Below are 23,244 nucleotides of genomic sequence, written 5' to 3' on the forward strand. Positions count from 1 at the left end.
TTTCCACAAATGCTCAACATTTAGAAAGTTACTTCTGGTCAATGTTTGACCATGAAACCAAATTAGAGATTTATCACAGATTCATAGATGTGGAAGCAGGCCATTGGCCCATTGAATCCACACTGACCCTCTGAAAAGCATCCCACCTGGATCCACCCCATCCCTGTCACCCTGCATTTGCCAAGGCTAATCCACTTAACCTGCACATATCTGGACACTTTGGGCAGTTTAACATGGCCAATCCACCTAACCTGCACATCTTTGGACTGTGGGAAGAAGCCAGAGCACCCGGAGGAAACCCACACAGACAAGGGGAGAATGTGCAAACTCTACACAGTCATATGAGGTGGGAATCAAACCTGGGTCCCCAGTGCTGTGAGGCAGCATTTAGCCACTGTGCTGCCATTTAATGCATAATTGTGGAATATTTTTCTATTGATAGTGACCTCAGAAGAAGCAAAAGCAATCATGTTTTCACTGTTTCCTATTATGATGCAGAAATACAATGGTTAAAATTATATAGCAAAGTATCACAATCTGTTAATGGTTTGCACCTGTGCATTTAAACAAGGAGAGGTCTTACAGAATGCAGGATTTAATGGGCAATTATTAATCATTTATATCTTTAAAAACAAACTGATTTCAAACCTGGTTGTCCATTCAATCATTCCTTTGCCTGTGTCTCCCGGTCCCTCAAAACCTGTTGGCATTGTCCTGATTTTTGACTGTGTTTGATTTAACAGGAAGCGGCAGCAGGTGATCGAACAAGTAGCCACAATTAAAGATGTTTTTGCTGAAAAGAAAGACAGTCATCAAGTTCTGCAGGTCAGCAAAATAAATCCTTTAGTTTTAAATGTTCTAACTGATGTGTTTTTAAACAATATTGATGTAGGAAAGAATCCCAAGAATTGTCCCAGGGATGAAGAACTTTAGCTGCCCAGGTAGACTGGAGAATTTGGGATTTGAAGAAGAGAAGTTTGAAAGGACTCTCGTTGAGGTACTCAAAATGTTGAGGGATTCAGATGGAGAAAATCTGTACTTGTTGTTGGAAGGACTGAGAACACTTGCACAAATGTAAGGCAAATGATAAAAGTAACAACGGCAACAGGAGAGAGTTTTGATTCACGGAGTGATTAGCGTCTGGAATGAACTGCCTGGGTGTATGATGGGGCTAGACTCAATCAAGGCTTTCAAGATCTGAAAAGAAAAACATGTGCAGGACTGTGGGGAGCATGGGTTGGGGTCAGTTAGCACTAAGCTCATATATCTATCGAGAACAGAATGGACATGATGGACTGAATGTCTTCCTTCTGTGCTGTAACTATTCTGTGATGTTGAATTAGGTGGAGAGAAACCAGAAGAAATATTAAACACTCAACAGGGTTAATGTCAGTTCACATACAGTGCAATTCTGATAGTATTTTGTCATTACCTTTTGTTTCCATGTATATAAAATCTGCAACTAAATTTGTGAATGCAGATTGATCTCTTCAGTTTTCTTTGCACTTGTTTACTGTAGGTTTTCCTTGTTCTACATAACTTTCATAAGGAAGCCTATGGTTCTGGATTTTTCTCAGTTTGCTTATTAATTCTCAGCCGCTGGGAGGAAGAAAGAGAAATCTGGACAGACAGCAGCAGCTGATTTAGCCAGAGGTACAATGAGTGGTTTAGGAGGGAGATGAAGGGAAGGAGAGTAAAGCCACCCATGTTAAGATAATGGCTGAGAGGGCACTTCTGTCTGGACTCTTGGTGAATTTCCCAAGGCCACAGGATACTCAGCAGCTGTGGTACGAATCATGTCGGCAGGGACAAAGATCAGAAGAGCAAAGTGCTTCAGCTTTCAGGGAGTCATGCCCCCAAAAAAGGTTGCGCTGGCCTTCTGCAGGGAGGTGGCATTCCAACAGGAGCTAATGTTACAACCCCGTGAGCATCTCTCTCGTGCTGGAAATATTCAATTGCACTACTCGGCTGACACCAGTTACATGAAGGCCCATGCAGATGGTGAGATACTGCTGGAATCTTGCTGTTACAGTGATAGCAATCACATTGTTGGTTCCCTATAAATAAAGGGCAGAATTTTATTGAGGTATTGAAATTCTCATCAGCCAGCTGGAGAGCTGTCAGACACCTGCCTTAGCTTTTCCAGCTAACGAACAACAGGAGTAGGCCAATCTACCCATCGAGCCTACTCCACCATTCAAATAAATCATGGCACATCATCTACCTCAATACAAATGTCCCATTCTGTCTCCAAATCCCTCGATCTATTGATTTCCATTTTGAACATGCTTGAGTTTCCATAGCCCTCTGGGCTAGACAATTCCAAAGATTCACCACCTTCTGAGTGAAGAACTTCCTTCACATCTTGATATTAAATGTTTAGATTAGATTACTTACAGCGTGGAAACAGGCCATTCGGCCCAATTAGTCCACACCGACCCTTCGAAGAGCAACCCACCCAGAACCATTCCCTTCCATTTACCGCATCACCTAACATTACGGGCAATTTAGCATGGCCAATTCACCTAACCTGCACGTTTTTGGATTGTGGGAGGAAACCGGAGCATCCGGAGGAAACCCACGCAGACGCGGGGAGAATGTGCAAACTCCTGAGGCGGGAATTGAACCCGGGTCTCTGGCGCTGTGAGGCAACAGTGCTAACCACTGTGCTACCATGCTGCCATGTTCTGTGACTATGATCCTTGATTCTGGACTCTTCATCCGATAAGTGAAACATCCTGTTTACATCTATCCTATTCCGACGTGTAAGAATTTGGAAGTTTCAATGAGATCACCTCTTATTCTTTGTAACTCAAGAAACTACAAACCCAGCTTCCCCCACCTCACTTCATAGAACAATCTCATCATCCCAGGGATTAATCTGGGGAACATTGACTGCTCTCACTCTGTGGTAAGTATATACTTCCTGAGATAAGAAAATTGAAACTGTACACAACACTGAAAGTATGGTCTCGCCAAGGCTCTATGTAATTGCAGCAAGACAGTTTTGTCTCCTTATTCAAGTCCTCTTGTAATGAAGCCCAACATATAATTTATTTTTCTTAATTATTGCTGCATCTACATGCTAGCTCTCAGTAGGTCTCTTTGTGCACCAACATTTGCCAATCTTTTACCTTTTAAGAAGTATTTTGTCTTTTACCAGAATGGACAACTTCAAACGTATTCAGATTATACATCCATATGCCCTGTTCTCGTCCATTCACTTCGCCTGTCCAAGTCTACTTGAAGTTTTCTTGCAGCTTCTTCAAAACTTGCATTCCCACCTAGTTTTGTGGCATTGTCAAACTTATAAATATTACAATTGGTCCCCACATGCATATTATTTATATAAATTCTGAACAGCTGTGGCCCTAGTGCTGATCCTTGCAGTACCCCACCAGTAACTGTCTGTCATCATGATAATAAATTGATCTTTTATTTATTTGGAAGTGCTAGTGTTGGACTGTGGTGGACAAAGTTAAAAATCACTCAGCACTAGGTTATAGTCCAACAGGTTTATTTGGAAGCATTAGCTTTTGTGGCAGTGCCTCTTCATCAGGTGGTTGTGGAACATGGCCATACGACACAGGATTTATAGCAAAAGGGTTACAGTTTCATGGAGTTGTAATGATATGTTAAGTTGTTTTGCTCCTCTGGTTTCTGTCTGTTGACCAATTTTCAAACCATGCTAAAATATTCCCACAATTCCAAAGTGCACTACTTTTTAAAATAAATTCCTGTGTGCCACTTTATCCAAAGCTTTTCAAAAGCCTCACTTTATTAAATTTATTTGATCATCTTTGCTGGATTCTAAATTACTTCCAGTCTTCAGACTGATCACCTATTCTGGCATTCTAAGAAGCCATTTCCTCTGATCTAATATGTAGTTTTTAACTTCTTTCATTTACCACAGAATAATGCACAAATCAGGCAGTAGCAAGGCCACCAGCGCGCCTTCCCCTAGAATAAAGACCCCCAATAGTGGAAGTCATGCCTAGTGACAATGCTGGCCAATCAGAGGTTGTTTGAAATCGACGTTTCGGGCAAAAAGCCCTTCATCAGGAATAAAGGCAGTGAGCCTGGAGTGTGGAGAGATAAGCTAGAGGAGGGTGGGGGTGGGGAAAAAGTAGCATAGAGTACAATGGGTGAGTGGGGGAGGGGATGAAGGTGATAGGTCAGGAAGGAGAGGGTGGAGTGGATAGGTGGAAAAGGAGATAGGCAGGTAGGCACGACATGGTTGAAGAGCTTTAGGGCAGAGGAAATGACCTGGGAGTTGCAGTGGGAGAGGGACTCCCTGAGATTCTTGGCAGGCAGGCAGCTTATCTCTCCACGCTCCAGGCTCACTGCCTTTATTCCTGATGAAGGGCTTTTGCCTTTGAGAATTTACCCTTCCCACCAGGTGTGACAGGCTTCCTCACAGGCTGATCTGTCAGTCATGCCGCTTGCTAATAGGTCCACTTGCACCTGGATCAGTCTCTACAATGGGAGGAATGAGACCTTTAAGTGGTCCTTAGTTGGCCATTTTTAGTGATGTGGAGAGAATGTTGACAATGACCCTCTCTGAACAAAACTTAATTCAAGTGGAGGCCAGACTGTGGTGAGGTTTACCCTGCCTATTTCCAGCCTCCAAGCTCAGTGTCTGTGGGAGCAGATGATTCCATCCATTGTATCTCCAGTCTCTTCAACACACTGCTGGGTCCAAATTGGCTAAACTGCTGTTCTACCCTGAAAGGATGACACATTAAAATTTGAGTATGATGTTAGCTGTGACATGAGCTATGCCTGGTACAAAGGATTTTTTGGAAGGATATGTCAATGCTGGCCGTTAAAGCTCAAGCACATCTCTGCAGCTATTACACCAAATATAGTAAACAGAAGCTGATGTAGGCCATTTGGCCCATCATGCTTGAACTTCCATTTTAACACCACACTCCTGCTCTCATCCTATAACCCATTGACACCTGTAGTCTCTAGATTACCAATCCTGATACAAGACAGTCATAGTATAGAAGGTCAGTCTGACATTAGGATATAACTGATATTTTCATAATTGTTCCCTGTCTCAACCTTTAATGAATACTGAATATACAGTATATGAACGCACAGAAAAAAAAAGAAAATGAGAAGAAAAGAAGTCATTTTAAATAAAGCCTCCAGTTTTCTCACTGCAAATTCTTTAAGAACTGTTTATTTTGCCGAAGCAAGCTGAAAGCATCACTGCAGCAATTAATTCCTACCTCAAATTGGAATACCATTATCTATTATGTAGTAATTTGCAACATTACTGACAAAATAAGAACATTAGCATCTGGAGACAAATTCTTGCAACAACAATTTCACCTCCGGATGTTAATTTATCACTATATCACATTCTGAACATTGCCAGTCACTGTCATACAATTGCTTACAGCGTGATTTTTTTTATTTAAAGTAATGCTAGCCTTTCTTTTAAAAAACCACATTCTTAGGTACTATAGTTAATAATTTCTAAATCAGACAAACAACGCAAACCATTTTCTTCTCCCTCAATAATGAAATGCAAACATACTGCTTGCAACATAAACACTTCATGTCTGTCGAGCAGAAATAGATTCTCACTCAATACTTAGCTTCTTCAATATACAAATAAGCTTCTTGAATTAATGCTCTCTCAGTACATGTGTGGCTTGCTTCCCTCTTAAACATGCTCCTCGTCTGTTTGCCCAATTATTCTCCGTAGCAGTTCTTCTCCTGTGGCACAAATGCCTGTGTTCTTTCCTAAAATTAGAGCAGATGGGATCTCAGCTGCCAGACACCATGGGGCTATTGCTGGGTCTGTGGCTTTGGATGAGAATACAGAAGTATTGTCAAACTCAAATCCTCACTCCCCACTCTCAGGTTTCACTCATTACTCAACAGCTGGGGCATTGCTTTTAAATCGTCCAATACCTGGAGCAGGTACATTGAAACAGATTAAGGCTTGGTTGTTTTCTTCATCGGATAGCCTCGACTGCTGCAACTTCATTTAAAGTATTCAGATGAAAATCAAACAGAGCAGTGCGGTTATGCTTGTAAATCAAAGATTACAACCTATTTCTAGTTTGGCCTTTCGTTACACTTCAAATATTCCAGCATTGATCTGAAAACTGACCAAGAGCTTTTATGGCATCTGTTAAAGTTCAAATTAAGGGAATTCACAAATCTCCTGAAGTACTTGCCATTTTATGGAGACGTTACAGTGTGCCTTGTTGGTGCTCAGTGCATGATCTTTGAGGTTTTCAATCTGATGAGAAAACGTTCTAATACTGAAGGCAGAGTTCTGTGTAGACAAATCTAATTTCCAGATCAAAAACTCACCAATTTAGGTCTATAAATGTGTGCTCGCTAACAAAATGATTCACTGCCTTTGAATATAGTGCAAAAAGGACAGTGAAGCGTATCAGATAAATAGAATGAACTTTTCAAGTTGTAATTTTTTAAAACTTCAGGTAACACAATTGACCTGAGCACACATTGATATTTCACTGTCAATGTTTCTTTATAACGAAAGACTTCAGGGAATGACAGTCCTCTATTTGAAGTTAGGCCAAATTCAGAGTCCTCTAGTGAGGAGGAATATTTACTGCTGTTAACAATGTCATTTGAGGAAAGTGCTTCATTTCCAGTGTGTCACATTTACAGGATATGTTCTGATAACACTTTTTTAGGGAAGGGAATAGAGCTAGATATGCTATTAAAAATTAAGATTTTCGATTTCTTTCTTTCTAAATATATTATTTGCAGTTTAGTCCCTTTGGTCTAGAAGTGGTTTTAGTGGAACAGTTGGGGACTAACTGCAGGTCAGTACAGGAATTTGGGGCATAAAGGGATAGCTGTGCTAATACTTGAATGAGCAGGTGTCTCAGGAGCTACATCATGGGACTGAGACCCAATGGGGGAAGATACTGGCTCTACCATGTAGATATTTTACAGCAGGCCTGTCCAACAGCTGTCCCAGGGATGGAGAGAGGCCTACCAAGGCTGGGCATGAAGCCAATGAGAACTTGTCCAGACACACTGGACAACAGGAAAGGAAGTGAATTAGAAAATTGCTGTAGAGCTCTGCCTTCAATCACTGTCTGTTTTCTCCTGTATTTGCTGCTTACCTTCAGCCAGGTAGATTCTCTTCAGTTTCCAAACTCTCTCTCTACCCAACCATATTGTTGCCAGCCCTCCTGAAGGAGCTCCCAGTTGGGGGCACATGCCAGGGAGACCTTGAGCAATAGCAGTGTCAGCAACAGTGTACTTCCGTACTATCCAGTTAAAGCGTGAGACAGGGCAGAGTGAAAGTGCAACACAAAGTCCACCAGATAGCATTAAAGTTTGTGGGGCCAAGAGGAGGGAGTGAGGGAGGTCAGTCAAGATGGACAGATATGTTTGAGGTGGCAGAAGTGGGTACTGCAGATGCTGGAGATTAGAGTCAAGAAAAGAGTGGTGCTGGAAAAGCACAGTAGGTCAGGCAGCATCCGAGGAGCAGGAAAATTGAAGTTTTGGGCAAAAGCCTTTCATCAGGAATCAGGATATGTGCGAGGTGGCAGACAGAGAGAGTATTTGGGAGGGAGAGAGAGGGAGAAACAGAATGTGGGAGGTGGTAAGAAAGAATGCAATGAGGGCAAGAAAGAACATGAGGGAGGGAGAGTGTGAGTGTATGGGAGTACACAGAGAGATTGTGGGAACGGTAGAGTGAGAGGATGCAGGAGCGGGAGAGAGTGTGTACGCGAGAGAGAGAGAGGGTACAAAAGAGGGAGTGAGTGTGCAGGAAGAGGAAAGAGAGAATGTTTGCAATGCGAAAGACTGTAGGGATAGGGAGAGAGTATATGAGGGAGGGAGAGTGGATATATGGGTATGTGAGAGGAGATGTGTGAGGGTGAGAGAGAGAAATGGAGAGTGTGGATGTGAGAGAGAAAGAGGGAGTGTAATGCAAGAAGGCAAGTGTTTGCAAACCCTGAGACTGAGTGAGATAGCTACACACACTGTATAGGAGTTGGGAGGTCATGTTGCAGCTGTACAGGACATTGGTTAGGCCAGTTTTGGGATATTGTATGCAATTCTGGTCTCCCTCCTATCAGAAAAATATTGTGAAACTTGAAAGGGTTCAGAAAAGAGTAATAAGAATGTTGCCAGGGTTGGAGGGTTTGAGCTTCAGGGAGAGGTTGAATAAGCTGGGGCTGTTTTCCCTGAACTGTTGGAGGCTGAGGGGTGACCTTATAGAGATTTATAAAATCATGAGGGGTATTGAAAGGATAGATAGACAAGGTCTTATCCCTGGGTGGGCGATTCCAGAACTAGAGGGCATAGGTTTAGGATGAGACAGGTGCAGCTTTTTCACAAAGGGTGGTGTGTGTATGGAATGAACTCCTAGAGGAAGTGGTGGAAGCTGGTATAATTGCAACATTTAAAAGGCAGCTGGATGGCATATGGGCCAAGTGTGAGTAAATAGGACTAGGTTGGGTTAGGATATCTGGTTGGCGTGGACAGCTTGGACTGAAAGGTCTGTTTCCGTGCTGAACAGCTCTATGACTCCTCTTTCTCTTCAAAGCTTCATTCATGAAACAGGCCTGGAAAAGAAGAAATCTCAGCTTGAAAGATGACCCACTTCCAACTCCCACTCCCGTGTGAAGGCCAGCTTGGAATATGCACCAAAAATAGCAAACCAAGACCAGTGTTTGTCAAATCCAACTCGTTCACTTGACCTTGGTCTGCTTTACCCTCCCCTTCCCTGACAACTGGCCGAGTCTGTATCTCTCTAACTCTGCTTCTTTTGTTTTTTCCTTCTTTTCATTCCTTTTTCCGTTTTCTTAGCCAGAAATGTTATCACACACAATTGAGGGCTTTCCCACCACCAAAATCACTGTGACTTCTTTTTGTGCTTTTTAGTTAAACTAGTAACCACCACAGTAAAAAACACCCATGTATTCTATCAAAGATTTACAAGCGCAGCCCTTTATGGTTATTTTGGCTGGGGAGTGGGGTTCGTAGGGAGAGTAGGAAGGGGTTAAATCAAAGTGGAGCTGGAGCAGAAATAAAGCACTGTCTCCCTTGTGGTGCTACCCTCTGTCTAAACGCATTGAGAGCATTGATGGACACTGCGTGCTCCTTCTCCAATGACACTTGGGCTTGTATGTAACTGTGGAAGAGGGGTACAATTGGCAGAGATGACCCGCTCCACAGCCTGTGGCCTGGATCTGTTTATGGCCAACCTGGCCAACTCTGCTTCTTAATTAAAGAAGCAAAATGTTGTTCGATAAGATTTTATTGGGCATTGAATGATCAATTATTTCAGTAATCTGCTCATTGCTTTGGAATTCTCTGAAATACATACTTACCATTGTGCCAAAAGATATCTTTCTGAAATTTTCTCACAGTGAGAGAAACATTGAAATATGCCGTTACATGTGGAAGGGTTGGATTCTTTAAAAACCTTTAAACTGCAGTTGCCTTTACCTTCCTCTATCCCTAATATTACCTCAGATGTCTTGATTTCTGATTTTACTTGGGTTTAACTTGTAATAAAGCGTTAAGTTCCTTCACTCCAGAAAACCTTGGAATTTGCTCTCCTTTACTTTGATCACAAGAGTCATAGAGTTATACAACATGTAAACAGACTCATCAATCCAACTCATTCATGCCAACCAGATCTCCTGAATTAATCTAGTCCTATTTGCCAGCATTGAGCTCAAATTCCTCTAAACACTTCCTATTCATATATCCATCCAAATGCCTTTTAAATGTTGTAATTGCACCTGTCTGCACCACTTCCTCTGGCAATTCATTCCATACATGCACCACCCTCTGTATTAAAACATTGCCCCTCAGGACCCTTTTAAACCATTCTCCTCTCACCTTAAACATATGCCTTCTGGTTCTGGACTCCCCTACCCTGGGACAAAGACTTTGGCTATTCACCCTATCCATGCCCCTCATGATTTTATTAACCTCTGCTCTGGTTAACTTAGTTTAATTGAAGTGTGATAACTACATGCTAATAAATAAATAAAAGTATTTGTAGTGAGCAACCAAGAAAGGATTAAGAGGAGGATTACCCTTCCTGATTTGACATTACAAAAAGTTAGAAATGCAACAGTCAGCTTACACTCAGAAAGCTCCCACAAACAGCCATGCAGTAATATGTTTGCTCTGATGCTGATTGTGTCTTAACAGTATTACTCCCTTGTGATCCTTAAAAAAAGCACTCTGGATTTTTTTTTACATCTGCCTAGGGGAAAAACAGCAACTTTGCTTTCACTTCTCATCCAAAAGACAGCAATTCTATCAATGCTGCACTGCAATATCAATATTTCCTTCAGTGCTCATGCCTCTTGAGCAGGACATGAACTCACAATTTTTTCAGACAGAGGCAAAAATAAAATCAAATTAAGTTCCTTGACATGGTCAACGCTAAGAGGATGTTTCCCCTCATGGGAGAGTCTAGGACCAGAGGGCATAGTTTCAGAATAAAGGGGTGCCCATTTAGAGATGAGAAGGAATATCTTCATTCAGAGGGTTGTGAGTCTTTGAGACACTTTGCCACAGAGAGCTGTGGGGAGTAAAGTCCTTGTGTTTATTTTAAGGCTGAGATAGATAGATTCTTAATCAGGAGGGGAATCAAGGGTTACAGGAAATACAGGAAAGTGAAGATGAGGAATGTTGGATCAGCAATGACCTTATTGAAAGCCGGAATAAGCTCAAGGGGCTGAATGGCCTACTCCTGTTCCTATTTCTTATGGTTTTTATCTGAGCTATGTTGACAAACAGAAAGAGGAGACTAGTAACACCAGAATTAACTGGGGAAAGGTAGCACTTCACAGAGTCTACAGCCATCAGCACAAATAAATGAATTCCATATGTTGTAGATCATGAGCTTGAGGCAATAGCATTATGTGAATAATTGTTTACAATTTGTAATGTTAGGTAGGACTTATTCATTGAACGGACTTATGCAGTTTGAGCAGGGCCATCCATAAGAGCAACCTAAATTCATGCAAAACACACTGAAAGGTACGGTATGAAGAACAGAGGGGTCTGGCAGTACTTAGAAAATTAAATGAATAGATTGAGTTAACACACACTTATGAAAGGGCAATCATGTTGACAAATCTGTCACAGCTTATGTTGTAACTAGAAGAGTAGATAAGGCCAACCAATGGATTTTAAGTATTTGGATTTTCAAAAAGTATTTGACAAGGTGCCACACCAGAGGTTAGGACACAAATTAGGGCTTATAGCATTAGGGTAATATATCAGCGTGGTTTGTTTGAAATGGACAGAAACAGAGTAGGAATGAAGGAGACATTTTTAGGTGGACAACCTTTAGACTACCACAAGGACCAGTACTGGGGTCATGTTTGCTGTTAAAACAAAGTTTCGTAGAGAGGAGGATGCAAAGGAGATGAAATGGAATGGAATGTAAGCAGAATGAATGAAAGTGATTGCTCAATTGCTGAAAAAAATTGGAAAAGCAGAATGCTTTTTAAATGATGAGTGACTGGGAAATATTGGTGCTAGAGGGAGCTGGGCACCCTTGTAGATGAATCACATAATGTTAATATGAATGGAATTAGCTGGGTAGCTCTTTAGAGAGCTGGTACAGATATAATGGGTTGAATGGCGTTCTCCTGGACTGTAAATTCTATTATTCTATGACAATGGACATCAAGCAAAGAACAAAGTATTCTTAGAACAATTATGCAGTAAAATTGATTAGATCACTCTAACATAAAGGGAGAAAATTGCATATAGTCCTCTTTGGCAGGATAAACCTGCCTTTGTTAGAGTGCAATGAATGATCACTAGCCTTGACCCTTCAGCAAGATTCACTAGACTGGACACACACTGTATGGACTATGGAAGAATGGGATATGATCTCATTGGTTTCGGTTAAATTCTTAAGACATTTGTCACTATGGAGGCTTTGAGGACCTTTGAGCCAGAGAATCTAGAATTAGGAGTGAGGAATTAGGAATTCTCTTTCGTAGAGAGCTAGGATTGCTCAGATGGATGGTTGTTGTGGTACTCAGGGAATTAAGTAATAAGGGCATGATCCAAGATTGCTGAGGTTAAAGGTTAGCCATGACCTTTTTGAATCCACCAATCAGGCTTGAAGACCAAATTGCATATATCCAGTTTTACTTTTTATATTTCATACATGGCTGTCTTGCTGATCTGATGTGAAATCATAAATAAATAGCTATTATACTCCAATCCATCATAAAACTCTCTGTACAGTACATCAGCAGACCCTTTAGAGCCAGAAGTCTGAAATGCTTTGGGTCTGTTCCTCTTGAATGCTTACACTTCTGCTTTAGAGGTGTTGAGCATTAGTATACAACTGGTTCCAAAATCCAGCTTCAGTTGGGTAAGTGGATTAAGAGAATTTTAAGACATTTACAGGCCCGACTCCATTTGGACCTCTAAACTTATCTGAGGGAGTCTCTAACAACAGTGAAATGGTTCAAGTTCACATCAAGCTGCAATCATTCAAGGTTCTGGCACAGGGACTCCTTCCATATCCCTGCATCGGGGGCAAGTGATGTGCAGGAAAGGTGGCAAGATCACAAGGCAACAGGAGATACAGCTCAGTCCATTAAAAGACTGGCGCATGGACCAGCACAATACCTTAATTCCATTCAGCCAGCAATGAAACCCATTTGCCAACTGCATACTAATGCACACCAACATAAACAAAGTACTTAGCAGGAGATTAAAATAGTGAGCACAGACACAATAAATTGATTAGGTTGTTTTTGAACTTGATAACTTATTAGCTTTATTCATGCATGTAGCTAGCCATCACAGTAAAGGATGGACAGTGCAGCTAACAACACCAAATTAAAACAGTTTTAAGTCACGTGACAGTTGGAATGGATGTTAGGTTTACCAACATTACCATGGAATTATTAATACCAGTCACACATGCATCATGATCTTATGACCCCTCTGCAGAGAAGTACAGCATATACTGTTCACAGAGAGAGAATCATAGAATCATAAAATCCCTACAGTGTGGAAGCAGTCACTCAGCCCTCCACACCAGTCCACACCAACCCTCCAAAGTATCCCTATAAATCTGCTTAACCGAAGGCCAATCCTGACCTGCACATTCCTGGGCACTATGGGACAATTTCCCAAGGCCAATCCACCCTGACCTGTACATCCCTGGGCACTATGAGACAATATCCCAAGGCCAATTCACCCTGACCTGCACATCCCTGGGCACTATGGGACAATTTCCCAAGACCAATCCACCCTGACCTGCACATCCCTGGGCACTATGGGACAATATCCCAAGGCCAATCCACCCTGACCTGCACATCCCTGGGCACTATGGGACAATTTTCCAAGGCCAATCCACCCTGACCTGCACATCCCTGGGCACTATGGGACAATTTCCCAAGGCCAATCCACCCTGACCTGCACATCCCTGGGCACTATGGGACAATTTCCCAAGGCCAATCCACCTTGACCTGCACATCCCTGGGCACTATGGGGCAATTTCCCAAGGCCAATCCACCCTGACCTGTACATCCCTGGGCACTATGGGGCAATTTCCCAAGGCCAATCCACCCTGACCTGTACATCCCTGGGCACTTTGGGACAATTTCCCAAGGCCAATCCACCCTGACCTGCACATCCCTGGGCATTATGGGACAATTTCCCAAGGCCAATCCACCCTAACCTGCACATCCCTGGGCACTATGGGACAATATCCCAAGGCCAATCCACCCTAACCTGCACATCCCTGGGCACTATGGGACAATATCCCAAGGCCAATCCACCCTGACCTGCACATTCCTGGATTGTGGAAGAAAACTGGAGCACCCAGAGGAAACCCACATGGACCTGGGGAGAATGTGTAAACTCCACACAGACAGTGATAGTCGTAGAATCATACAGCATTCAAGCAGATTCTTCAGTCCAACTTGTCCGTGCCAACCATGTTTCCAATTAGACAAGTATCATTTGCTTGCACTTGTCCCATAACCTTCCAAATCTTTCCTGTTCAGGTACTTATCCAAATTGCCTTTTAACTGTTATAACTGCATCCACCACTTCCTCTGGTAGTTCATTCCACATATGAACCACTCCTCTGTAAAAAAAAATGTCTTTCATGTCCTTTTTAAAACTTTTTCCTTTTACCTTAAAAATATGCCCCCACTTTTGAACTCTCCAACTTTAGGGAAAAGACCCTTACTATTCACCTTATCTATGTTCCCCAATGATTTTATTAGCCTCTATAAAATTACCCTCCACCTCCTACGTCCCAGTGAAAAAGGTCCATGCTATCTAGCCTAACCTTGTAACTCAAACTCTTCAGTCCCAATAACATCCTAGCAATTTTTTTCTGAACTCTCTCCAATTTAATATTATCTTTCCTAAAGCAGGGCAACCGAAACTGCACACAGTACTCCAGAAGAGGCCTCACCAGTGTGCTGTACAACCTCAATATGACGCCCCACTCCTTTGTTCAAAGTTCTGAGCAATGAAGGCAAGCACGCTAAGCACATTTTTAACCACCCTGTCTACATGTAATGCAAATTTCAAAGAACTATGTAACTGAACCCATAGGTCTCTCTGTTCGACAACACTACCAGGGCCCTACTGTCACTAATGCCTGGAATCGAACCCAGGTCACTGACATTGTGAGTCAGCAGTGCTAACCACTGAGAGACTTGCTGTTGTTCGCTAAGTACTTTTAAGACTTACGCTGATTGCAAAATTACTCATGTTTTCAACAATCAACTAAAAACAGTTAAGGGAATCAAAACAATTCCTTTGGCCTCACTCTGTCTGTTAACCTATTTCTTCCTATTTCAGTACGATTTGATGGTCTGACAGAAATCTTCAATTGTACTCTCTCTGGGGTCTTTCTAACTCTCTTGACTCTTTTTAGCAAACGCCAATATTCTTAAAAAAATTCATTGCTTTTTATCCTCCAAAAAGCACAATATTTTTTTATTTTACAATTTTAAGCAATTTTAATTGACAGTATTTATTCAGTTTATACTTATTTGGTGTACACTCAAAATAAACTTTAAAAATCGTTGCAACTTTCCTGAACTGAGACTATATTGCCTGGTCCATTTCTTTTAGCTATCCTTACATTTCCTTGAAGTTTGTTTTCTGCTGATATGTTATTGTTCTGGCACTCACTGGGGCCAGTTGTCAAATAGAATTAAATCCACTCAAATGTTGGCCACCAATTCCTAAAATCCCTTCACATCTTTGTGATTACTCACATTATTTCTTGCAAGCAGTCAAAAGGAAGATGAATAGTGCACCCCCAACTCACCCCAGCCCTGTCAGCCCCAAAGGCAGGGCGTGTGGAAAGGATAGTATGCTTTAGAGTTTTAATGAGAAAGAAGTACATCCACAATGCAGTGGTATTGAACTATTTTCAGGAACACTCAGGGTATTTAGTGACTTCCCACATAGATGGTCCTCCCTGGGAATTGATCAAAGTCACTTTGTTGTGATTGGAATCAAGGCCAAGTGGGTGTCATTGACTATGTGATCCCTGAGAGAGATTGTTAACCTGGACCAATCAGGGAGCCCTGGCTGACCGGTACAAACAGGAGATCACACCATGGGTGCTGGGGATAAAATAAGCACTACCGCACTTAGGTGGTAGTGTGGGGTTAAAAAAGAAAAAATAAAAGAAGTGTATTTTGATTTAGTCCCTACCCTCCCCTTCACAAAAAAAAAGAAAAAAAAAATACAAACAGGAGATATCTTAGTCTCCCACAAAGGTACCTTGGGAGTCCCCTTTTATGGGGCTAAACAATAGGGTTTGTAAAGCAGTTGAGGTACAAAGTCACAGGGGGAACAATCCTTTGGAAAACTAAAGTTGTAGTGTAAACAGTCTAAAACTTGGCACACAGGTGGTTGTGATGGTAAAATTAACCTTTTTTTGGTTAAATACCAAGACCAATGGTTTGGAAACAAATGCACTGAATGTACTAACCAATTTTAACAAGCAGGCTTGCATTTTGACTTTGCCTGAATTCTACTTCCACTGTGCCACTTGATATTGTATTCAGTTTAAATGTATGAAAATTTAGATCTCCTCTGGCATAATGGCCTAGTAATAGTGTGGGCCAGAGAAACAGTCAGCAGGGCGCTTTAGTAAATGTTGTTTGATTGAAATAATGCAACTTCCACTGGATGGCCATTAGCTTTGCTGTCTGTCACTTCTGGCCATGTTGATGCTCTCCTGGGTGGCTTTAAAGGAATTATTATTGGTGAACTGTATAATCTTCTAAAAAAAAAATCAACATTTTTGTTTTTGGAACAACCAGAAGGCAGTTTTATTAACCTGTATCTTGAACAATAAAAACATTGTTGATTTTAAAAAAAAAACAAACAGGAGATTCATAGCAGGCACGGCAGCGGTAGACTTCCAGTACGTGGCCACCGCCATCCGACGCCTTAAAACGGCGGTGCTCGGAGCCGACGTAGTGCACCAGTTGGAGGACGCTCAGGTGTGCGGTGGGATCCCGTCTGCGCTCACCCCAGCCCGGACGGAATTTCACATTGGCCCCAAGGTCCCGTACTTCCCGCGGGAGCCTGTGCCCCACAACCTGAGCCGCCTCCGAAATTTTAATTTTGTTTTGTTTAGGGATATAAAAAGAAGAGCCCTGTACAGACTGCTGCTGCACACCATCCACCTCTTCTCCCTCATCCACCGTCCGGACACGCCTTGGCGTGCCCATTTGCCACCGGGCGGTGGGGATCCCCAGTGGAGGGCTCTCTACGCGGGAGTCCTCCCCCTTTCTCTCGGGGATCTGGGGTGGAGGGTGCTGCACGCAGCAGTCCCCTGCAACCGCAGATTGTGGTGGTTCACGGACTCCCAGCCCAACTGCTTGTTCTGTGGCGCTGTGGAGTCCGTGGACCACGTCTATATTGGGTGTGGGCGTTTGCACTCCCTTTTTGATTTCCTTAAAAACCTTCTCCTCTGTTTTTGGCTGCACTTCAGCCCCACGCTCCTGATCTTTGGGCACCCGGTACGGAGGAAGGAGGGCAGGTCTGAAGACCTCCTCGTGGGTCTGCTCCTGGGCCTGGCCAAACTGGCCATCAACAGGTCCAGGCAGCGGGCCGTGGAGGGGGTCGTTAAGGCCGACTGCCTGCCCCTCTTCCGCGGTTATGTTAGAGCCTGGGTGTCCTTGGAGAAGGAGCACGCGGTGTCGACCAACACCCTGGAGTTGTTCAGGGAGAGGTGGGCGCCGCAGGGAGTGGAGTGCATCATTTCTCCCTCCAATTCTATTTTGATTTAGTCCCTACCCTCCCCCTCACTGTTTTGATCACACAGCATTGCCCTTTGATGTGAAGGGCAGTGTTTATCACTGGCCACCCGGGTGTTTTCCTATCTTCCTGGTGGTGGAAATTGAATAAAGATTGGTGCACTTTGTGTCTTCCACTGTGTCTCACACCTGCGCACACACACACACCATGGGTTCTGGGGAGGAAAAAAAAAAGAAAAAAAAAGAGAAAAAAAAACAGGAGATTCACACAGTATCACACTTTGATGTGAAGGGCAGTGCTTGTCACTGGCCACTTGAGTATATGTGTGTGTGCAAGGACTCTCCTTGAAGGTGACTATCCCTCGACCAGCTGCCCTACGGGAGAGGGTAGAGGGTAGAGGGAGAGCCACTGCCACTGCTGGTCTCTGGGACCCTGCCCAAAAAAAAAACAAACAGGAGATATCTTAGTCTCCCACAAAGATACATTGGGAGTCCCCTTTTATGGGGCTAAACGATAGGGTTTGTAAAGCAGTTGAGGTACAAAGTCACAGGGGGAACAATCCTTTGGAAAACTAAAGTTGTAGTGTAAACAGTCTAAAACTTGGCACACAGGTGGTTGTGATGGTAAAATTAACCTTTTTTTGGTTAAATACCAAGACCAATGGTTTGGAAACAAATGCACTGAATGTACTAACCAATTTTAACAAGCAGGCTTGCATTTTGACTTTGCCTGAATTCTACTTCCACTGTGCCACTTGATATTGTATTCAGTTTAAATGTATGAAAATTTAGATCTCCTCTGGCATAATGGCCTAGTAATAGTGTGGGCCAGAGAAACAGTCAGCAGGGCGCTTTAGTAAATGTTGTTTGATTGAAATAATGCAACTTCCACTGGATGGCCATTAGCTTTGCTGTCTGTCACTTCTGGCCATGTTGATGCTCTCCTGGGTGGCTTTAAAGGAATTATTATTGGTGAACTGTATAATCTTCTAAAAAAAAAATCAACATTTTTGTTTTTGGAACAACCAGAAGGCAGTTTTATTAACCTGTATCTTGAACAATAAAAACATTGTTGATTTTAAAAAAAAAACAAACAGGAGATTCATAGCAGGCACGGCAGCGGTAGACGTCCAGTACGTGGCCACCGCCATCCGACGCCTTAAAACGGCAGTGCTCGGAGCCGACGTAGTGCACCAGTTGGAGGACGCTCAGGTGTGCGGTGGGACCCCGTCCGCGCCCACCCCAGCCCGGACGGAATTTCACATTGGCCCCAAGGTCCCGTACTTCCCGCGGGAGCCTGTGCCCCACAACCTGAGCCGCCTCCGAAATTTTAATTTTGTTTTGTTTAGGGATATAAAAAGAAGAGCCCTGTACAGACTGCTGCTGCACACCATCCACCTCTTCTCCCTCATCCACCGTCCGGACACGCCTTGGCGTGCCCATTTGCCACCGGGCGGTGGGGATCCCCAGTGGAGGGCTCTCTACGCGGGAGTCCTCCCCCTTTCTCTCGGGGATCTGGCGTGGAGGGTGCTGTACGCAGCAGTCCCCTACAACCGCAGGTTGCGGTGGTTCACGGACTCCCAGCCCAACTGCTTGTTCTGTGGCGCTGTGGAGTCCGTGGACCACGTGTATATTGGGTGTGGACGTTTGCACTCCCTTTTTGATTTCCTTAAAAACCTTCTCCTCTGTTTTTGGCTGCACTTCAGTCCCACGCTCCTGATCTTTGGGCACCCGGTACGGAGGAGGGAGGGTAGGTCTGAAGACCTCAGCGTGGGTCTGCTCCTGTGCCTGGCCAAACTGGCCATCAACAGGTCCAGGCAGCGGGCCGTGGAGGGGGTCGTTAGGGCCGACTGCCTGCCCCTCTTCCGCGGTTACGTTAGGGCCCGGGTGTCCTTGGAGAAGGAGCACGCGGTGTCCACCAACACCCTGGAGTTGTTCAGGGAGAGGTGGGTGCCGCAGGGAGTGGAGTGCATCATGTCTCCCTCCAATTCTATTTTGATTTAGTCCCTACCCTCCCCTTCACTGTTTTGATCACACAGCACTGCCCCTTGATGTGAAGGGCAGTGTTTGTCACTGGCCACCCGGGTGTTTTCCTATCTTCCTGGTGGTGGAAATTGAATAAAGATTCGTGCACTTTGTGTCTTCCACTGTGTCTCACACCTGCACACACACACACCATGGGTGCTGGGGATAAAATAAGCACTACCGCACTTAGGTGGTAGTGTGGGGGTTAAATTTAAAAAAACAGGAAAAAAAAATAAACAGGAGATTAAAGAAAAAAAAGAAAAATGAAAAAAAAATGAAAAAGAAAACAAACAGGAGATTCATAGCAAGCAGGGCAGCGGTAGACGTCCAGTACGTGGCCACCGCCATCCGACGCCTTAAAACGGCGGTGCTCGGACCTGACGTAGTGCACCAGTTGGAGGACGCTCAGGTGTGCGGTGGGATCCCGTCCGCGCTCACCCCAGAACGGACGGAATTTCACATTGGCCCCAAGGTCCCGTAATTCCCGCGGGAGCCTGTGCCCCACAACCTGAGCCGCCTCTGAAATTTTAACTTTGGTTTGTTTAGGGAGGTGAAGAGAAAGGCCCTGTATCGACTGCTGCTGCACACCGTCCACTCCTTCTCCCTCATCCACCGTCCGGACACGCCTTAGCATGCCCATTTGCCACCGGGCGGTAGGGATCCCCAGTGGAGGGCTCTCTACGCGGGAGTCCTCCCCCTTTCTCTCGGGGATCTGGGGTGGAGGGTGCTGCACGCAGCAGTCCCCTGCAACCGCAGATTGCAGTGGTTCACGGACTCCCAGCCCAACTGCTTGTTCTGTGGCGCTGTGGAGTCCGTGGACCACGTGTATATTGGGTGTGGGCGTTTGCACTCCCTTTTTGATTTTCTTAAAAACCTTCTCCTCTGTTTCTGGCTGCACTTCAGTCCCACGCTCCTGATCTTTGGGCACCCGGTACGGAGGAGGGAAGGCAGGTCTGAAGACCTCCTCGTGGGTCTGCTCCTGTGCCTGGCCAAACTGGCCATTAACAGGTCCAGGCAGCGGGCCGTGGAGCGGATCGTTAAGGCCGACTGCCTGCCCCTCTTCCGCGGTTACGTTAGAGCCTGGGTGTCCTTGGAGAAGGAGCACGCGGTGTCCACCAACACCCTGGAATTGTTCAGGGAGAGGTGGGTGCCGCAGGGAGTGGAGTGCATCATTTCTCCCTCCAATTCTATTTTGATTTAGTCCATAACCTCCCCTTCACTGTTTTGATCACACAGCACTGTCCTTTGATGTGAAGGGCAGTGTTTGTCACTGGCCACCCGGGTGTTTTCCTATCTTCCTGGTGGTGGAATTTGAATAAAGATTCGTGCACTTTGTGTCTTTCACTGTGTCTCACACCTGCACACACACACCATGGGTGCTGGGGAAAAAATAAGCACTACCGCACTTAGGTGGTAGTGTGGGGGTTAATAAAGAAAAAGGAATAAGCAGAAGTGGGAGGGAGGGCCTGGCCAAACTGGCCAGAAGAAAAAAGAAAAAAAAAGAAAAAAAAAGAAAAAAAAAGGAAAAAAAAGAAAAAAAAAAGATACAAACAGGAGATTCATAGCAAGCAGGGCAGCGGTAGACGTCCAGTACGTGGCCACCGCCATCCGACGCCTTAAAACGGCGGTGCTCGGACCTGACGTAGTGCACCAGTTGGAGGACGCTCAGGTGTGCGGTGGGATCCCGTCCGCGCTCACCCCAGCCCGGACAGAATTTCACATTGGCCCCAAGGTCCCTTACTTCCCGCGGGAGCCTGTGCCCCACAACCTGAGCCGCCTCCGAAATTTTAACTTTGGTTTGTTTAGGGATATAAAAAGAAGAGCCCTGTACAGACTGCTGCTGCACACCGTCCTCTCCTTCTCCCTCATCCACCGTCCGGACACGCCTTGGCGTGCCCATTTGCCACCGGGCGGTGGGGATCCCCAGTGGAGGGCTCTCTACGCGGGAGTCCTCCCCCGTTCTCTCGGGGATCTGGGGTGGAGGGTGCTGCACGCAGCAGTCCCCTGCAACCGAAGGTTGCGGTGGTTCACGGACTCCCAGCCCAACTGTTTGTTCTGTGGCGCTGTGGAGTCCGTGGACCACGTCTATATTGGGTGTGGGCGTTTGCACTCCCTTTTTGATTTTCTTAAAAACCTTCTCCTCTGTTTTTGGCTGCACTTCAGTCCCACGCTCCTGATCTTTGGGCACCCGGTACGGAGGAGGGAGGGCAGGTCTGAAGACCTCCTCGTGGGTCTGCTCCTGGGCCTGGCCAAACTGGCCATCAACAGGTCCATGCAGCGGGCCGTGGAGGGGATTGTTAGGGCCGACTGCCTGCCCCTCTTCCGCGGTTACGTTAGGGCCCGGGTGTCCTTGGGGAAGGAGCACGCGGTGTCGACCAACACCCTGGAGTTGTTCAGGGAGAGGTCGGCGCCGCAGGGAGTGGAGTGCATCATTTCTCCCTCCAACTCTATTTTGATTTAGTCCCTACCCTCCCCTTCACTGTTTTGATCATACAGCACTGTCCTTTGATGTGAAGGGCAGTGTTTGTCACTGGCCACCCGGGTGTTTTCCTATCTTCCTGGTGGTGGAATTTGAATAAAGATTCGTGCACTTTGTGTCTTTCACTGTGTCTCACACCTGCACACACATACCATGGGTGCTGCGGAAAAAAATAAGCACTACCGCACTTAGTGTGGCGGTTAAATTTAAAAAAAATAACCAGTTTAGACAGGGTTTGGGGCAAAAAAAAAAGAAAAAGAAAAAAAAACAAACAGGAGATTTAACTGGAAGGGGCATGGGGTGGACCGAGAACCGGAAGATGGGTAGGGGCAGGCTGCCTTAGAGCGGTCGGAAGGTGGGAGGGGCAGGGGCTTGCTGGGTCTGTATTGTCTGCACTTTTGTATGTAACAGTATTGTCTATTGTACAACTATCATTGCTGTTGTCTCTTTATACCTTTGTGAAACTGGGATTTAAGGTTTGTCCTCATGTCCCTGTAAACTGTTTGAATGGTAGGATTTGGGGCCTGGCTTTGCTGCTCCTCTCCCTCGTAAAATTGCTGTCACTTGTATGCAGCTGTTTGTTGTAGACTGTTTTTGTAATTTGTTTAATAAAAATTACAAACAGGAGATTTAAGCACTACCGCACTTAGGTGGTAGTGTGGGGGTTAAATTTAAAAAAAAGGATAAACAGGAGTCATTCCCCCTCCAAGGAAAAAATAATATAAAAAAAACAGGAGTGAAAAAAAAAACAAACAGGAGATTCAGCGGTTCCTTAGTTTATGGAATGAGTTTGTGCTGGCTGGTGTTACAGTTGGTTTCTGCCCATCTTTATTTTGGAGGAGGGGGAAAACCTGATTCCCGAACTGGCTGAATTATTTAGCCAGTTTGTTAACTGGCATTCCTTTAGTGAGGACTGATTGTTAAACTCCTGATGCATATAATGTGTTTCAGGTGTAACTCAGTTCTCATTAGGGGGTTGTTGTTTCACTGGCTGGTTACAGCCTGTGTGTTAATCTCTCCTTTTCTCAAAAGTAAAAAGAGAAAAATGTTAATTTTTGTGGTAGGGCTTAGCCCTTGGACTCTAGTTTCCCTTTTTTTTGTATGTGTCTTCACTGTTTTTTGGTGTTTGGACTGAGCCCTTGTGAAAGAAATACATTTTACCAGAGGAGCTGTTCCTGTGAGGAGGCCTAGTCCTGGGACTGGGCCTCTGAAGATTGAACACCTGTGTGTGTACTGGGAGGTGAGCACTTGCTGTATCCTGGAGTTTGGGTGAAGATCTTTCCTTCAGGAGTGGACCAAACCCCTGTGAGTTAACTGCACCTGTAATATGTTCCTGTGAGTGGGCCTTGTTTTCCAAGGCTGGGCCAGGACTCCATGGAGACTGAACATCTGTGGGGTGTGCATTTGCTGCCTTCAGGCGTGGACTCTGCAGTTTGGTGTGGACTCCATTTTGGACAATGTGCCTCAAAAACTGGAGTGGATTCA

The sequence above is a fragment of the Chiloscyllium plagiosum genome, unplaced genomic scaffold, assembly GCF_037043375.1.
Source record: "Chiloscyllium plagiosum isolate Xiang-an unplaced genomic scaffold, Cpla_swu_hap1 HiC_scaffold_21, whole genome shotgun sequence".
Lineage (NCBI taxonomy): Eukaryota > Metazoa > Chordata > Chondrichthyes > Orectolobiformes > Hemiscylliidae > Chiloscyllium > Chiloscyllium plagiosum.